Here is a 20,112-nt window from a genome sequence, read left to right on the forward strand (position 1 = left end):
ATTTTTATTTTTGGTAGTTAATTGGAAATAGGATTTGTACTAACTCTGGTGGACTTTCAACCACAATCCTCAGATCTCAGCCTCCTGAGTAGCTAGAATTACAGGCATGAGTCCCTGGCTGCCAGAAGTTATATACCTTTAAAAATAACAAATATTTGACAAATTTAACCTGATTTCATGGAAAGGAGTAGTATCTTGCTTAATTTCTCCTCAGTGAGATTTGTATTCACCTTGGGCAATTATTTCCAAGTTATTTGGCTACCTCAAAAATTTGATTCCAAAATATGACATTTAATCTGCATGCCGGGTTCCAGAATTCTGTTTGCAGGATTCCCACAGACCAAAACCTGAGCACATTCAAGTCGTGTGCTACATGCGATATGATTGGTATATGTGACCCTACTATTCTATGCAAAATTTGCCATTGTCTTTAAATCATCTCTGAATTTACGATAACTCCTAGTAATACGTAATTACCATGTAAATAGTTGCTATAGGTTATGTTTCGGGAAGAATTCTGAATGTGTTCAGCATATCGTTCAGCTATTTTTGGCTTGTGGTTCAAAATCACCTTCCTTTAAATCCTGGGTTTTTCTCTTCTATGGTATTGTTCGCTCATTTTAAATTCCTCAATTATAGGGAAATCAGTGGCTTGGCTTATTTTCCTAGAAACTTTTAGGCAAGATGTTTTGATTTCCAGAATGTAACACCATTTAAGGGCAGAGGCAGAATATCTCTTCTAATATTACTTATCTTGAATATGCATAATATCTTGGAGTTCTTATAGTGCTGGGAGAAAAATGATAATTACCCAAAAATAACTAACCAGCTTATTACCTTAAAATTCTCAAAACCCCTAAGTGGAGAAAACATGCAAGTAAAATAACAGTTCCCATGCTTAAAACCTGTTATTAATATTCCATGTTTTTGCTTTCTAAGGAGTCAAAATTTCTCACACATATGCTCCCTGCTCAAACTTCATACATTTTGTTTAATTTTGCAAAACTTCACATTAGCTCCAGTTACAAGATAGGTTATGAGTCCAGATTTCTTTCTTGAAATTTTTGAGTGGTCTTCAAAGTATGGAAGAGTGAACAGATCTATATTAATTTACAAAACTTAGAATCACTTAAGCCGATGGCTAGCCGGGTGCTGGTGGTTCATGCTTGTAATCCTAGGTACTCAGGAGGCTGAGATCTGAGGATCACAGTTCAAAACCAGCCCGGGCAGGAAGTCTGTGAGACACTTATCTCCAATTAACCACTAGAAAACTGGATGTGGCGCTGTGGCTCAAGGGGTAGAGCACTAGCCTTGAGCTGAGGGATAGCGCCCAAGCCCAGAGTTCAAGCCCCATGACCAACCAAAAGAAGAAGAAGAAGCTGATGGTGCAGAAAGGGAAGTTTAACATGCATTATGTTACCCATTTAATTTGCTTGTTTTATAGGATTTATTATAACCTGTGAATTTGATTTATTTCTAGATGTCTTTCTTTTTTTTTTTGAAAGTGATCTTAGGGAATGAAGATAGTGAATAGTAACAGAGCCAAGCTTTATTGTGTGGTTCTTGTGGTCCTTCTGAGACCAAGAATATTCTTCTGAGTTCATGTTTTCTTCTATCAGCAAACCACCTGTTACTACAAATAGACACTTACAAAGTGCATAGTTAATTCTCCCTTGCTTAATATGTGTAATTTCAGTAATTAACTGTTTAGAACACACAACAATCATGTCATTGCTTTCACTGTACTTCGGTTTCTTTCTTTGCACCTGCTGATCTCAGCAAGCCACAAGGATGGAGCATTGGGCCACAAGTGCAGGTTTAGCTCCCCTGCCTGGAAGGGGTTGGTTAGCTTTGAACCATCCATGAAGCCATGCTCACACTGGACAGTCAGCTCTTGAATACTAATAATCCTGTGAACAAATTCTGTGGACTGCCAACGGCTCTGGCACTGTGCCATAGCCGCTGTGTACTCTGAATTCATAACGGATGAGAGTGTGGTTTTCAAATGCATTCCCTGCTTTTATGGCTTCCTCATCATCGCCAACTCTGCAGTCAGGCCAATCTGTTCCTCTTGTTCAGCACCATCCAAATAAAGTGTGTGGAGTTTCCACAGGAGCAGCTAAGTCCCAAAGAAAGACTCCAACATCTGTAATGGGAGTGCACCTACAGCCAACTGCTGGTTGTAAGTGTGTCTCTGTGTGTATGTAAATACATGACATGGTCTCAAGAGAATGAACTAAAATATAAGCATTATGATAAAAACTTACTCCTTTATCTCTAAGTGCCAAGCTCCGCCCTCAACAACTTACAAGCTCACATATTCCTTTTTTAGTAACTACTGGACAAAAATAATATTCTCCTCTGTCTATGTCTCTGTCTGTCTGTCTGTCTGTCTGTCTCTCTCTCTCTTTCTCACACACACACACACACACACACACACTCACACACACTCACTCTCATTCATTATAGATGAGTAAATAGATTCCAAGGCTAGTAAGTTGTATACTTCGAATTTTAACTCTGGAAGTTTGGCTACATTTGTGTAGAATTGACTCTAACAAATGCTTATTACACTGTATGTGAAGACTGGAATATAATTTTCATTAATGACCCTGTGCCTCTACTGTGTTTGTGTGTGTGTGTGTGTGTGTGTGTGTGTGTGTGTGTGTGTGTGTGTGTGTGTGTGTGTTTGTGTGTGTATGCTGGTACTTAGGCTTGAACTCAGGACCTCACATTCTCATTAAGCTTTGTCACTCATAGTTGGTGCTCTACCACTTGAGACAAACCTCAAGTGGTGGTTAATTGGAGATAAGAGTCTCATGGGCTTTCCTGCCAAGGCTGGCCTTGAACCATGATCCTCAAATCTCAGCCTCTTGATTAGTTAGGATTATAGGCATGAGTCATCAAGACTATTTTTATTGAATTACTTAAATATTTAAAATGTTTCAGTGTAGTGGTTTGGAAGATATATTAGATATAAAATTTATTTATATATGTAAATACATGAATATGTAAATATGTGAATATATAAATACATATTCACATATATGTCATCATATATACTTATACTTATTTTAAAATTCATGTGTTTCTTTTCCCTAAGTATGAGACCTATGGAGCTGAGAATTTTCTTTTCCTTTTTCAGCCCCTTCTATGTTTCCAGTTTTAATAAAAATATTTTTAATACATACAAATGTGGATCAAATGAATGAGTCTCCCAAAGTGACTTGCAAGCTGCTCATTCATTCAATCCTCTCTTAGATCACCAGGGAAACTTCCTTCTCCCAAACTCAGTTCACTATTCTTGTCCTCGGAAAAGCAGCTGCCATTGCTGAAAGAAAAGCTGGAAGGCAGGCCTGGAGGTGAAACTCATAAAAAAAATAAGCAACCAAGCAAGTAAACAAAAAGACAAACTTCTAAGTGTTGCTTTAGAATAGAACTCCATCACATCAACAAACTTTGAGTTTTAAGGGGAAAATATTCCTCAGATCTTACATACAATAACAACCCCAGATAAAACTCCATATTTTCTAAAAAGAAAAAAAAATCTCATGAAATACACCCATGTGTTGCTGCTCTGGAACGCTATATGGAGGGAATTCATTCCCTTAGGGCTCAGCAGGTCACTTTGGGAGATAGCTGATGGATCTTGACATGGGTAACCCTAATTATCAATGGGTAAACCTACTTCTTATAAAGTGACAATTGGAAATGAATGAATGAATAAATAAATGAAATGATAATCAAGCCTGCAATCCTACCTACTCAAGCTGCTCAGATCTGAAGATCCAGGTTCAAAGTCAGCACTGGCAGGAAACTTATTGAGGCTTTACCTTCAATGAACTACCAAAAACTTGTAAGTAGACATATGGCTCAAGTATTAGAGTACCTACTCTGAGAGAAAAGCTAAGGGACAATGTCCAGGTCTTGAATTCAAGCATCAGTTTTAACACATACACCCCCAAATTTAAAATAAGTAAAAAACAATTGGATTTACTCAGACTTGTAGTGAATCATTTCATTTAAATATCTGGGACGATTTGGGGGTGAGGGAGATAATCAAGAATATTGTGTTGTCTTCCTTGTATTTGGTCTACAGATTGGTCCTCAATCGTCATCAGCCAGATACCACTCTTTTCAAGACACTCTTTTCAATAGATTTATTTTGTGACTTTGTGATATCAGAAAGACCTATTCTCTTCTACTTCCAACTCTCTTATCGTTATGATTATTTTATGCTTCACACCAAAACTTTCCCCAGCATTCCATCTTTGTGTTGATAAATCATTGCTTATTTTTGGTAAATTATCTATTAAATGATACCATGCAGTAATTTTAAGCACCCAGAGGCTGTTTTGGGTGTTGAGAAACACAGGGTTCCTGTGAACAGTCTTTGTGGTCTGTTCTGGACAGCTTTGGTGATCACGTGAGGTTTTCCTCTTGAGGACTCCATACATCTTCCTGAGAAAATGACATTGGACTCTGAGTCCCAAATTTGTGGTTTCCATCTTTCGACCATGATTTCCTTGCTCATCTTCTGCCTCATTCTCAATACGTGTATGAGAGATGCATCATACGTGGACTCTGCCATTTCTCCACGTGGATTTTCTCTGTGTCCGCAGTGGAGTTTGCAAGCCGGGAGAACAGGATAAATCTGGAAGAGCTTGGCTGCTCACGTCCTGCCAGCATTCTTAAATGCCACTATTTCCAGCCTGCCCACTCACAGCTGTCTACAAGCATTGACCAAAGGCATAAAGAAACTTTATGAGGAAGGTTCTACACCACTGCCTCGCTCACTCTGTCTCTATCCTTTTGTGCTTGCAAATGGCCTTCTTGAGTCGAAGCCTGCTCTACTTGGAGAGCTTTATTGCAGTTCACACAAGGTATCAGGAGATATTCAATAACTGGACTTCTTTTTTCCCACGGAGACTTCAAATCATACATCCTTTAAAGGGATAACGTGCAAGAATGACATGAATAAATCTGGGCAGCTCTACTGAAGGACATAAAAGAGGAACTGAATAAGCAGAGAGAAAAAAAGCCATTTTCTGGGATGGAAAGATTTAATGTTCGAAAGACATCTATTCTCCCCATAGTAATTTATAAATACAACTCAGAAAGTACTCTAAAGAACTCATCAAATTGACTGTAAAATTCAGCTGGGAGATACAATGTTAAGAATGTCAAGGAGATAAAAGAGAAGAATGGTAGAGAAATAGTCATATCAGATGTGTTTGTATAAATATGCATAAGCAAATCGATCAAGTAAAATGCACAAAAGCCCCCAAAAAACTGGTAATGGTTGAAGAAAAGGCAAAAGAGATAAAGCAGAAGAGCAGAAAAACCAAACAGAAATAAACATGGAGATAAGGAAGTGGCCATTCTAAAGACACCATGATGCTCAGTCCATTAAGTTAATTCAGGATGGGACTTTCTACCAATGTGAATAGGATAAATAAAATCAGGAAGAATAAAAATGAAAGTATACAAGTACATAGCATGATTCTAGATTATGAAAGAAGCTAGGAAGTAGGGCATCATTCAAGGAGTACGAAGTGGTAGGGCAGGACAGAGAATTCTTGTGACATCTGTTTGTAAACACAAAGCCTGGGAAGGTCTTCAGACCCACTGGTCTCCCATGAACTCATGGAGTTGTATCAGATAGAAGTATATATGCAGCTAAGTTAGGACATGTATATCAAGGACAAATGCCTTGTGTTAACATGCCACCAATGGATGGTTAAGAGAAAGCAACCTAGAAGAGCAACACATGGTTTGTCCATCATTTAAGTAGAGGCAAATAGCACTACACCGGAAATCCTCATAAAGTCTCCACAAATAATAAGCCATTGATTCCAATGGGAAGGCCAGATCATCTGGGATGGTCAGTTCAATGTTTTCTTTTTCTTTTTTTCAAATGAATGTGTTCTAAGAGCCTGGATTAGTTTTTAACATACAAGAAATACATTATATTGGCTTTCTGGGTGTGAGTACTGTTTATTCTCTTTAACTCAATTAATAAGTGAGAAAATCCTTTGCTGATACGTGTCTAGTTAATGGAGTAGAAAATCTGTTTTGAGCACAAACTCCAGTTTGAATTTTGTGATTAAGTTGGAGGATTTTGTGATCTATGTTCTGATGTGAAATTTCTGCTTTTATTGTGTGGGGTGGTGGAGTAAAGGAAGGCCCTATGCTAGACATGTGCTGCTGCCTCCTCCTCCTGCTCCTCCTCCCCCTCCTCCTCCTCCATCTGCTCCTCCTCCTCCTCCTCATTGTTGTTGTTTGTTGTTGTTCTTCTTCTTCTTCACAATTGGGCTATTATCTCTCTCTCTCTGTCAGTTGTGGGGCCTAAAATCTGGGCCTGGTCACTGTTCCTCAGCTCTTCAGCTCAAGGCTAGTTCTCTACCACTTGAGCCACAGTACCAATTCTGGCTTTTTCTGCTTATATGGTGCTGAGGAATCGAACCCAGGGCCTCATGCATGCAATGCAAGCACTCTACTACTGAGCCACCTTCCCAGCCCAGCTATTTTAAGTTAGCTTGGCAGTCTTTATGATGTTCTTGATGGCTCTTTATATCTAAAGGTATGTTATCTTGTGTGAATATCTTATTTTTGATCCAGTCTGCTGTTTTTCTTTTGATTAGAGAATTGGGTCCATTAATATCTAGGGTTATTATAGGGAGATGTGTCATATTTTCTGCATTTCCTTGATTTCCTGTATTTTGTTTTCTTCCTCTACCTGTGTTTACTACATTTATCTTTTAGTGAGTTTGGTCTGATATGTTTCTTTGATTTTGATTGTTTTCTTCAAGTTGTATTCCTCCCTTTAGAATTCTTGTAATGCTGGTTTAATGATCATGAATTCCACTAATTTGGTTTGTCAACTAAAGCAAATGATGATTCCCTGGGCAGATCAGTCTGGGTTGGCACTTGTTGATCATCAGTGATTGTCAATGTTGCTGCTTCCATCTTTCCTCCTCCTTCTAGCCCAGGCCTGATCTTTCTGCTCTTTTCAAGGTTATAGCAAAAAGCAGCTCAGGATGGTTCTGCAGGTATGAGATTCAGTCCATGCACTGTCCTGTCCACCTCATCTTATCACCAAAGCAGTCCACACAGGTGGAGCCAATTTTCAGAACAGTCCTGCAGGACTGAGTGCCACCAAGCCATGGCCTGGAGTGAGGCAGGGGGAAGGGAGGGGAGCCAGCCCTGGGAGCCACGGATGTCTCTGTCAGGATTTGCACTCAGGCTTGCTGCATGGAGCTTGGAATTTGTTCTCAGGAAATGGAAGGAAGGAGAGCTTGGTAGAACTCATATTTATGTAACCACGTATAAAATCACCTAAGGAAGCAGAAAAAAAAGATGGCAGTTTTACAGATTTACACATTTAGTCATATTTAAATAACATCCTTTAACGAAGAGAGGTAATTTCGCTGCTCAAGTGTAAACAGGCTCACAAATACCTGATTTTCATTTCTTTTTTTCTGACCTTCAGATGTGCTCTGTGGTTTTAGAAATAAGAAAAAAAAATCACCAAGTAAAGAATAACCTGCTATAGTCAGCAAGATTACTGCAAGGTATGACCCAGAAATGGCTACAGTTCATATATCTACCTAACAATATTTAGTTCTTTTTTCACCAAAATGAGAGTAGTGCAAAAAATTCCATTACTACCAGGGTTGCAGATACCATTGATAAGAAAAAGAGAGGATGTGAGGAAAGGGGGAATTGTCTTGCTGGAAAATTCCACAGTTATAATTGGAGACCTTTACATTACAAAAGGTATCAATAGAAGTTCCAACAGTATAGATGAATTATGAACTAATTATTTCTATGTGTACAAAACAGCAGTTACCCACCAATTATTTTTTCAATGCCCTGTGCAAAGCAACATGGAGAGTTTGCTTTTAATATATTAATGGAGGAGGATTCATACAAGGAAGCAAAACTCAGGTAAAGGGACAGAAGTTGGATGATGGATAAAGTGTATCAATATAATCTCAGAAAAAATACAGAAAAGTTTCCCCTAGTGCTTCAATGGAGAGAGAGCTCTAATTAGCATCAGCTTCTGTGGTAACATGTGTATAGTTCTTATGAGCTTTAACAATTCTCCCCAGTGAAAATAGCAGAACAAGTAAGAATGCCACCCCAAGAGAACTCTAAGCTATGAACAATGACTAGAGAACTTAGAACTTAGAACAACATTTGGAGGAATTTAAGAAACAATAACAATACTTAATAATAAACTAATGGTTACGAATAGGGAAAGAAGGAGGGAGACAAAGAAGGAGAGAAGGAAGTAAGGAAGGGAAAGAGAAAGCAGAAGAAGGAGGAGGGAAGGAAGAAGATAAGAAGGGAGGAAAGGGAAGGAAGGCACTAAAGAAGAAAGGAGGGAGGGAAGAACTCACTATGAATGGAAGGAAAGGAGGAGGGAAGGAATAAAGAAGAAGCTAGGGAGGAACTTACTATGAATGGAGGGAAAGGAGGAGGGAAGGAATGAGGAATAAGCTAGGAAGGTAGGAAGATTCTCATTTCTCAATATTTAATAGGAAATATACAACCTGTGCTAGAACATCAGTGCACCATGCATCTCCCCTGATGAGACCCACCACACTGAACATCAGTATCATGATTTCCTCCTCTGATGATTACTCTCACGAGCCTATAAGGCCTCCTAGGGGGTAAGTGTGTGAGTGGAGTGAATTCTCTCCTGTTCACACTGATATGTATGAGAAAACAATCCTTTCGGCCTACCGACTGTCCATAAAGTAAGATACTGTGTTCCAGAGATCATGAAGGCGCCTGCCTGTGTGTCCCTCATTGACCGAGGATGGGGAAGGACTGCATACATCTTCAAACTTGAACCTTCTGCCCCTCTGACCTCACTTGCCTGGTGTCAGGGCCTCAGATGCACAATGTCCTAGTTTCACTTCCAATAGAACAAAATAGGAGCAGCGGTGGACTGGCAACCAAACAACGGCTCGTCGGTGGCTCACTGGTGCACTCCTAGCTACTCAGGGGCTGGAATCAGGCAAATCAGGGTAGCCTAGGCACAAAGTTCACAAGACCCAACTGACATCGGTACAAAGAAGGTGAGACAGTCATGGTGGGTCATTCAACCCAGTTATGCCACAGGATGAACAAATAGGAAGACGGTAGCAGGCTGGAGCAGGCCAAAGTGGGAAGTCCATTCAGAAAACAGTGACACTAACACTGGCCTGGTACAGTGCTTCCCTAGCAATGGCAAGGCTCTGTGTCCAAACACAAACATAAAATGAAGTCATCATGATTGCCTGAAATATCCCAGTCAGCTTCTCTCAAGTATCGCTGTGTCATTTACTAGAATGTTTACGCATTTACACATTTTGTTCTTCATTGTCTCCCTCGTAGGTGTGAGCCTCATGGTCAGAAAGAGAACGAGGAGCCCTGGGCTGCTGCAAGAATACAATTAACCGACATGGACTAAGCCAATTTGTTGCCTTCTGCTCAGCTAATTGACAAAGGAACTCAGTCAAAGAAGAGAGCAGATGCCTGGGAAGGCTGCGGTCTGCCATTCTGATTACAACTGCGGGTGCCTCTCTTTCCAGGTGCTTTACCTGTATTGATGTTTTTGCGTAATCAAGGCTGGATACTGTTTCCTTTTCATGAGTAATCTGGCCTCTGGCAGATTACAGGACCTGGGAGCATTAGGCTTTATTTGAAGATGGTTCCATTTGCACAAGAAGTGTCTCAAAAGGCAGGGGGAATTCACTCTGCTGTCTTTGGTGAGAGGAAGAAGCGAATCAGCCTTTCTGGCCTCCGATGGCTTCTGTGTGGAGGAAAGTGTTAATGCAGCTCTGGGGATGGACACTCCAATTGGATCCACAGCATTTAGAATGTTTATGGGATACTAGGGGAAAATATTGAAACAGAAGTAGAAATAAATTATGATGTTATTTAATTAAATGGGAGTCTCACTATGCTCTGGGGACTGCGTATGACAATAAATAGAGCGTCTTGTCCTTACAGTACGTTGTGAGGGACATAAATCAAGGATTTTGGTTTTTTTCCGGGAAGAAAAACATTGACCAATTCTTTACCAACTGTCCCTAAGGGCCTGGTTGCATGAATTCCTTACTAGAATGCTTCATTATTCTAGAAAACATGGTTTTGAGGCAGCTCTGCTCCATTTGACATCATCTGTCACCTGTTCTTTGTGGAAAGGTCTCTCCTGACTCACATACCCTACCAGTCCCTTTCAGTTCCCTCTCTTGTATCTCTGCACAGTTGAATATTTCCTAATGTTATTTTTTGTTTTTTGTTTTGTTTTGTTTTATTTTGAAGGGCATAGGGCTTGAACTCTGGGCCTGGACACTGTCCCTGAGCTCTTCAGCTCAAGGCAAGTGCTCTACCGCTTGAGTCACAGCACCACTTCTGGCTTTCTGGGGGTTAATTGGAGATAAATGTCTCACAGAGTTTCCTGCTAGGGCTGGCTTTACACCCTGATCCTCAGATCTCAGCCTCCTGCCCAGCTAGGACTATAGGCTTGAGCCACCGGTGCCTGGCTCAAAGTTTTGTCCAAACCATTCACCATCCTGAAAAAGTACTCATCAGGATTCCTCCCCAAATGACTCCTGAATAATTGATCTTTGGTGTGGTATCTTGCAATGCATGAGGAAATCCAGCATTCCCTTCTGCCCATGCTTCCCCTCATGCAAAATCCATTCAATGCCAAATGCCCCAGCTTTCCCTGCACGCAGCCTTTTCTCAGGTCTAGCCAACATGCATCAGACCCAACCATACTCAATCTCCAAAAACACAAGATTCAAAAATTATCTCGATCACGAATCGCTACTGGGCACAAGTGGATCACACCTGAGATGCTAACTACTCAAGAGCCTGAGATGTGAGCATCTCAGTTTGAAGCCAGCCTGGGCAGGAAAACCCACCTAACTCTTACCATTACCTACCAAAACATGGCAGGTGGAGCAAAAAGGTAAGGGACAGCACCCAGTCTCTGAGTTCAAAAACCTAGCCCTGGCACAAAAGGAAGTGAAAAAGCCTTTGCTATGTCTGTAAGGATGAAAAGTCAGCACAATAAAGCTTTAAATATGAAAAATGCATGCATACTGGTGCAATAATTACATTGTTAGTCACCAAACGCAGCATACTTGTGAACCTGTGTTCAAATTGCCCAAGTGCTTGTATGGCTCACTGCTTTTGATACCATGCTGTAGTCAGTTATTCAAAACACCAAAACAACTCATCCAATCTTTAGTCTGCATTCTCTATAGCATTCTGTAATTTCTGGTAAGCAAATGGTTTTATTCATCCCCAAATACCCTGTGCCTTCTGCTCTTTCACAACGACTTAAAAAAAAAAACAAAACCTTACTGTGCCACCAAAGTTCTGACTGTAGGCCTTTCAAAACTTAATTCAAATTTAACCATTTGTATGATGCCACTAAAAACTAGTTGTATGGAACTATTGATCTTCAATAAATACAGAAAATGATCACCTGAAATTTTCACTCGGTGAGTGCATATTATCCTGTACAAACTTTAGTATTTTTAGTTCAATAACACTTTTAAATCTCTCTGTCACTATTAGTTCCTGAGAGATATTCAGAATCTTTTATAAATCTTTTCAATATATTTCAAATAATACCTTGAATTTTACCTTGAAGATGGAGATTTAATACGTGCTATTGCTGACATCCTTGATCATTCAAGATTTACACATAGCCCCTTAATATACTAAACAGCCAGGCATTGGTGGCTCAAGCCCATAATCCTAGCTACTCAGGAAGCTGAAATCTGAGGATCATATTTAGAAGCCAGACCATGCAGACAAGTCCCAGAGACTCTTATCTCCAACTAACCACCAAAAAGATTGAAGTGATTGAATTGAGAGAGCGTCAATCATGAAAGAAGGAGACAAGGCTCTGAGTTTAAGACCCAGACAGCACACACTCACATACACACACACACACACATACAAACACACACACACACACACATACACACACACACACACACACACACACACACACACACACACACAGATACAATGGGAATTTTTTTTAAATATTAAAAATTGTTTTATTTATTTATTGCCAAGGTGATGTGCAGAGAGGTTACAGTAATGTAAGTAGGGTAACAACCCAGAATATTCTCCCTGCCAGTAATGCCACATGAATGCAATGTAAGGCCTAGGGTAGAATTTCAATTTTCAAAGGTTAAGAATATTGTGAAATGTCTTTGTTCATTTTTGACAGTGTTGGATGGTTGAAAGATTGCAGGACAGAAGGAATAGGCAATAGCAGACATCTCCTTTGCCACTGCTATGGTTGTGAGGAGTTGCCATGTATATCTTTAAGCCCTGTTGATGGTCTCCATACTCTCTGGGCACTTCCATTCTGAGTACTATTACAGAATGTATAACCTGAGTCATCTCTGTTCTGAGCTAACAGGACGCAGGCTCTCTTGACTCTCACACTCTGCAGTTGCTGCTTCTCCAGAGATCATTTCTAAATAAATTCAGACACTTGACTCAAGACATTTCACAAAACATATTATTTGTGTGTGTGTGTGTGTGTGTGTGTGTGTGTGTGTGTGTGCTCATAGTAAGAATTGAGCTCCGTGCTTCGCACTCTTGCTTGACCTTTTAGTTCAAGGTTAGGTTCTACTACTTGAGCCACACTTCCACTTCCAGCTTTTGCTGGTTAATTGGAATATCTTATGGGCTCTTCTGCCTGTGCTGGCTTCAAACTATGATCCTCAGATCTCAACCTCCTGAGTGACTAGGATTACAGGCTGGAGCCACTCACACTCACACCTGCTTCACAGATCTCATCATTATTATTATTATTATTTGAACACAAGGAAACCTAGACAGTATGAGAATATTTCATAAAATGTTTAATTATTAAAATGATTTTTCCTAGCTAATTTTCAGAATCATCAAACATTTCCCTTTCAAAGCTATAAACATAGACCGGGCAGTGCTATATTTCTTAGATTGGTGAGTTAACAATCATTTCTACACCCAGGCTTTGATGGCTCTTAGAGTCTGGTAAAATCATGCAATTTATTGAAAGAGCTATCTTATACAAATTATGCCAAAATATCCCCCAGAAGCAACCTAAGAGTTCATCCATATTATATCCATAATAAATTTATCCAAATTCATTGGAAAAATAAATGAGGTATTTGTATTATAGTACAACATATTTTCCAAAATATAAGTATTCTAGTAATAGTGTATAGCTAAATTGGAAATTCACAGCTTCTGTGTATGAAACAGTAGAAATGATCTTTTCTTTTCTTCTTATTTTTTAAAAAATTTTTGTCGGTATTAAGGTTGATCTCAATATTTTGTGCAATAAAAACAGGGACCAGTGTTGCTAAAACCAGGGTGGTAAACACAGGAGCAGGACTGTCTGGGAGGATCCTTGGAGTGATGTCCAAAATTGGGCAGAACAGGGTAAGGATTTTGTCACCAGTCCTTATTTTGTCCAAGTTTGAAAAGTGTATTTATATGTCAATTACTAAGCATCATTTGGCACTTTATCATTTTGCATTGTTTTATGGCTGACTAGTCACAATCTGCAATGCAATGATTTGATTTTATATAACTTTAAAAAAAATATGTGACTTCTTTTATGGTATTGGGGCATTAACCCAGGGCCTCCTGCTCTCCCTTGTCTCTTTTGCTCAAGGCTGGAGCTACAGCTCCACTTCTGGCATTTTGCTGGTTAACTGGAAATAAGAGTTTCACAGACTGCCCTGCCCAGTTTGGCTTCAAATCTCAATCTTTGGGTCTCCACCTGTTGAGTAGCTGGATTGCAGGTGGAGCCAGGCACTGGTGCCTAACTAATTATGACATTTATGAACGTCTACACTTTTTAAATTTCAAAGAGCAAGGATACAATGCATTGATAGAACATTTACCTAGCATGGCTCTGGATGTGACTCTCGGTCCTGTCAAGAAAAAAAAATTCAATTGAATTCAATTTAATAGACTGAATTCAATCTATGGGAAGATTATCCATCTTTCATACATCTACCCAATTACACACCAATATTTAACAAGTGTCTACCACGTACCAGGTTATATTAACAGACAGTCAAGCCCAGGTGAAAACTAAAAGCGGAATCTCTGCTTTCGTGGGATTTAGAATGTAAGGGGTAGACAGACAACAGCATAATGAACAAGAGAGGGTTTTATGGCACCTTTGGTAAATCCTTTTCTGCAAAGGGTAAGGTTTTAAATCCTGGCCTGTCATCTCTCCCACAACCACACAAACCAGACCATTTCCTAAATGCATGGGCCACCCCGCATGCCAATAAAAGGTTATTTACAGAAGAGGCAATGCAGGAGCATTAAAAGGAGGAAGCTGGGGTGTGCTTGTGCAATTTTAATCAGGGTGCTCACAGAACACATCAGTGCAAAGGCCAGGCCTGGCAGAGATGGAGTGGGTTAGGAAGGGAGGGAAAGGACCTCAGTGCTCAGTTATCAGGAGGTCCAGAGACTTATTGGGAGGGATATCATGTAAATTATGCTGGCTTTTGTTTAGTAAAATTCTATTCAGCTCTGTGCTTGGGCCTGCTCAATGTTCACCTATGACTATAGGTTCCTACCTCATTAAAACAAATCACATAGCAATGAGGCATGAGTTTATAACTTTAGAACAAAATCTTTATTTCCTAATAATGTCCCATTTACATATCAATTAATTCTCTTACATAAAAATATACCTATTTATAGGCTTAAAATGTACCTATTAATAGACCTACTTATAGACTTCTATTTAATGCTTGAGAAATAAAAACAGTTTCAAAAATTAACTCCTGTTAATAGCAGAATAATTACAGCCTTTCCAAGTACTCTTAATAACAATTTTCTCAAAAGGCAAACTGCAGTGCAAAAGGATTACATTTTATTAAAAATATAAAAAATAGACTCTCGAGTTTTATTTTCTAATTGATATCCTCTGTAATTAATTATATTCATTAATAATGCAATTTAAAATTATGAGGTGTAATTAACACAGCTAGAAATAAATTATCTTTAGGGTCTTCACAGTTCCTTTTAAAATAGGAACTAGAACTAACCCAATAGCTGAAAGAATATTTATGTTTCTTTTTCTGCACCTGCAAAGGATTTTAAGACATGATTTAAGACCTAGGTCTGTAATTTAATAATTTTCCCTTTGGTGGGCACCAGTGGCTCATGCCTTTGATCCTAGATCTCAGAAGGCTGAGATCTGAGGTTTATAGTGTGAACCCAGGCAGGGCAGACAAATCCGTGAGACCCTTTTCTCCAATTAATCAGCAAAAACAAAAAACGAAAGCGCAACTATGGTTTGAGTGGTAGAGCACCAGCCTTGAGCAAAAATGCTAAGGGAGAGTGTTCAGGCCCAGAGTTCAAGCCCCACTTCAAGAAAAAGAAACTCCCTTCTATGTTCATGCATAAAGGTCCACATAGCTCTCATCTGTTCTGCTACAGGTGTAGATGATTCCTGAAAAAGGAAAAGAGGCCATTGTTAGATATTTATAAACACTATGTGATCAAAGCTCATGTCCAGAACTGGATGAAAATTTCATTCTGCATTTTAACTTGACTTTTAAAATTATAAGACTGATTCATCTGACATGACCTTAGTAGATGTAATCACAGAAGTTCAAAGGTCCTGAGTCTGTCAGAGGCTGAGACATGGAAATAATCTGGGCAGCAGCAGACTGGCATCTTTACCTTGTAAAGCTATGACCCACCATGCCCAGCCTGACACTTATCTGTATATACAGAATTTATTTTGCTACCAAGAAAAACCCATGTAACAAAACTGAAAAGTATGAATTAATCTCACTTGAAATATCTTTCAAAAATTGAGAATTTTTATTAAATTTTTATAGACAGTACATATATCACTGGGTTCTTTGTAGTTAGAGTTTAATATTTTAAATTATTAAGTGTATTATTACCCTTGTATGTCATATTAAATGTACTTAGTGTTACAATATTGGCTATCTTATTACTAATCCACAAAGGGTATTATTTTAACTTCAAAAATTGTCAATCCCATTGTATAATTGCATATGATATTTTATAAGGTTTACATTCTGTGTGTCAGTTTCATCACTGCAAAGTGTAATAGTATCTCTCTTATTTGTAAGGTAAATTTAAAAACTTAGTATCTGTAAAGAGCTCCCTTCAATTGCATGCTATATATGTGTGTGTGTTAAAAGAATATGGTTTTTGAAATAGGCACTACACAGCATCAGCACAAAGGTGTGTAATGAAGAGAGAAGGGAATTGTTACAAATACCTGTCATTCTTCTAGTTCCACTAAATCCACTTTTCAAAACAGTGATGCCATGATCATCGCTTTCCTGACATTGCATGTTTGATGTAACTGATTTAAGACCCCTTCACGTCAAGAAATATGAAGGCAGGTGCCAGTTGCTCCTGCCTGTAATCCTAGCTACTCAGGAGGCTGAAATCTGAGGATCAAAATTCAAAGTTAGCAGGAAAGCCCATGAGACTCTTATTTCCAGTTAACCAGGAAAAGTCAGAAGTGGTGCTGTGGTTCATGTGGTAGAGCACCAGTCTTGAAAGCAACACCCAAGAGAAAACAAGGAGTCCTAAATTCAAGCCTCATTTATGGCACAAACACACACACACACACACACACACACACACACACACACACACAGTAGTTTATGGCATAAACTAGTAATGATTGGCTTCCTGGTTTATAGCTGAGGCCTCTGACATCCAGCCAGGGGAATGGACAGTCCTGCCAGCTTACAGAGCAAACAGGGCATTGTGGCAGCTGGCTGTACCAGGCAGAGGGAGCAGGAAGCCAGCCTAGTTTGAGTGGGCTAGCGAATGGCAGGGCTTTGCCCATGTACAGCTACTAACTTACTAAATAGTCACAATTATTTCTACCTTGCTTATGCTTTTAATTTTTCTCCATTGGAAATTATTTATAAAAATATTTTCCTTCATTCAAAGCCTATTAATAAATATTCTATGAATTTCTCAGTATTTCTTCTGAAAAATAAACCAATAAAAGCACTTGCTATTCATATATGACGCATAAAACCCTCACCCACTTTCACACACCTGTATGATAGCACCAGACATCAGACTTAGTCATATCTTGAGGCAAATCTATGCATTGTGACCTGTGTCGAGGAACCTTTCTAGAATTTTCTTGAACATCTGTAGTGCTAGCTGTCATGAGTGGACAAGAGTGCTCTCCTAGCATCTCAGAGCACTTGGAAAACCAGGCTTACAACTGTACAAAAAGCCTTTGCTGTCACCCACACTGCTGGAGAACTCAGATGAAAAATGTGCATAAGCCACAAGCACAGTTATTTTTATTTATGTGTGTGTATGTCCGTTCTGAGGTTTGAACTCAGGGCCTGGGTACCATTCCTCTGATTTTCCACTCAAGGTTGGTGCTCAACCACTTGAACCTAACTCCACTTCCACCTTTTGACTGGGAGATAAGATTCTCATGGACTTTTCCTCTTCAGGCTGACTTTGAACTTATATCCTCAGATCCTCAGATTTCAGCCTCTTATGTAGTAGAGGACTACAGGCATGCTCTATGAATGCCCATCTTAGGAAAGTGTTATTGAAAAGGAGAAAATCAAAAGATGGCTTCACAAAAGTGATTGGAAATGTTTGTGCTACACTACACCCAGATAACAGGAGGAAGTCTTGTTTGTTGAGTCCATAAATAAATGAGCTTGAGTCTCCAATTCTCTACTTCCTGGAGGAGGTAAAGTGTCTTCCAGCCTGGGAAGGATGCTGGGTTGAAAACACAGCTGTCATTCATTCCACTGTCAGACTCCTGGGGATTTGATTAATGAACCTGAGCTTGTGATGTCACAATCTGGGGGCGGTGCTTTGGTAATCTGAAATTGGTAAAAAGTTTCACGAAATGTCATTAATACACTGAAGACTAGGAAATGCTAGAACTCTCCTAATACTTGTTATTTTTCTTTCCAATATGCAAATTGGTGTGCTTCAAGCCATTCTCCTCCCCCATGCCAGGAGCAGGCCACTGTTGAACCAGGCATCACCCTGACTGCCCCGCAGGCCTCAGCCTTTGACTCCGCCTCATCAGCCCTAGAGCCTTTCTCAGCAGCTTACTCATCACTCAGCAGTTGGTGCAGAACTGGAGGCTTGTTTGTCAGCTTAATGATGTCAATCTGAAAGACCACTGAGAAAATTGTAGTCAGCCTAGTCTATTCTGACTGGAAGCCTTTCTTTCAGTTCCAGGTGCAGAATATGCCTGCAGACTCATCACCAAAGTGAAGCAGCCAAAGGAAGGCTGCATTTGTGTTTTCTTTCTCAGTAATAAAGGAACATCACACCCTAGTCCCAAAGTTGAGGCTAAACTAATCAAAATGACTCAGCCAGCTGCCAATTTAATTCCCTTTACTGTTAATTAGAAACAGCCTTCAAATCGGTGAAGCAGATCACCTCCAGTCTCAGGGACCTAGTTTCAGAAAATTGGTTATAGCCACAACTGTATGAAAACCAAATCATTAAAAAGTGTTCTTTAGCTCTGTACAAGTTTTATTTTTATTTTTTACATTATAATTTTTTTAAATTATCTTAAAGTAGTTGTATAGAGATGAAAAACAAATATTGTCTTCAACTCTTGGGATTACTATAAGCATAGGCAGGTTTCTACACAGAAGCAGAGGCAACAAAAACCAACAAATGTGAGTGACAAGTGACAAGTGTTATCCACTGTGAGAATTGTGACTCACAGGATGCTGCATGTCCTGCATTTGGGTGCCCATGAGGGTCTGTCCATTGCTAAACTACCCTTTGCTTCTTCTGAGCCTCAGCAATTAATCAATAGGGGCTTGGGTGTCCAGGACGAAGAAACAGAGAGGGTTATTCTCAACAAAACACCATAGTGAACCCCTAGGTGTAATTAATGCACACTAAAAGGAAAAAGAAGAAAGCAGAAATAAATGGCAATAAGCAAAACGGGCTTAGATGGGAAAGGCACCAAGGGAAGGGAGACAGCTAATGAAGACAGGGAAGGAGATGAATATTGTCCATGGAGCTCATTTGCATATATGCAAATAGACCTGTTGAAATGGTTTTAAGAAGGGAGAGATGGCCAGGGAAAATGATAGAGGAGGTGAGGTTGGCACACTGATTACTCTGGAAGTGTCAGAAAGAACCTCCCTCCCCCAGAAAGTCATGCATGCTCATAAAGTATTCTCCTTCCTAGATTTTAGTAGGTTTTCTTTCCATTGCTAAACATGCTCTGAAAAAGATACACTTTCCTGTTTTAAAACAATAAAATAAGACCATATAAAATTCAAATGTCTTTAGCTCACGCCGACAGGAATGAGCTACATGGATACAGAACTCAGGGTTCAAGGTCAGCCCAAACAAATGTTCATAAGACTCCATCTCAGTTCATAAAACCTGGTATGGTGATGCCTGGCTGTTACCCAGCGTATGAAGGAAAGAGAAAGTTCCACAGGGAAACGCATGTTCCAAGTGGACTTGCACATAAACAGCAAAGCTTATTTGTAAAAATCACAAAAGCCAAAGAGGCTTGGGTCATGACTCAGATGGTGGGTGTTTGCCTAGTAACTATGAGTCCCTGATTCAAACAGTTTAACTGAATAAACTAAATAACCAAATTAATTAAATACAAATGCCTTTCGATTTCAAGAGAAGTCGAAGATAGGGAGTATTTATGGAGATATCTTTGCTGGTCCTACTCTGGAGAGATGTGATTTTGAGACTATATGGTGTGATTTGGAACTCAGGGTATCATCTATAGTAATTCACAGCACCGTACGGAGTCTGGAGTGGAAAAATGCGATTTTCTTCAACAGATTGTTAAGCATGTGCGTCTCCTCTAACTCCCTGGAGCCAGCCAAGGTCAAGCAGCTCTGTGAATTATGCCACTGCTCACCCTCAAATAGAAAACCATGGCGGTCAATTTATCTGTACATTAACCACACGCAGATCTAAGGAATCATTATTTTAAAAGTGCACATTAGAAAACTTCCAAGATTTATATGTATATTATCAAATGACCGAAAAATAACACGATTTGGAAAGTGTGGGGATTTTTTAAGA

This window comes from Dipodomys spectabilis, unplaced genomic scaffold (assembly GCF_019054845.1).
Source record: "Dipodomys spectabilis isolate Male_0828 unplaced genomic scaffold, ASM1905484v1 ptg000457l, whole genome shotgun sequence".
Lineage (NCBI taxonomy): Eukaryota > Metazoa > Chordata > Mammalia > Rodentia > Heteromyidae > Dipodomys > Dipodomys spectabilis.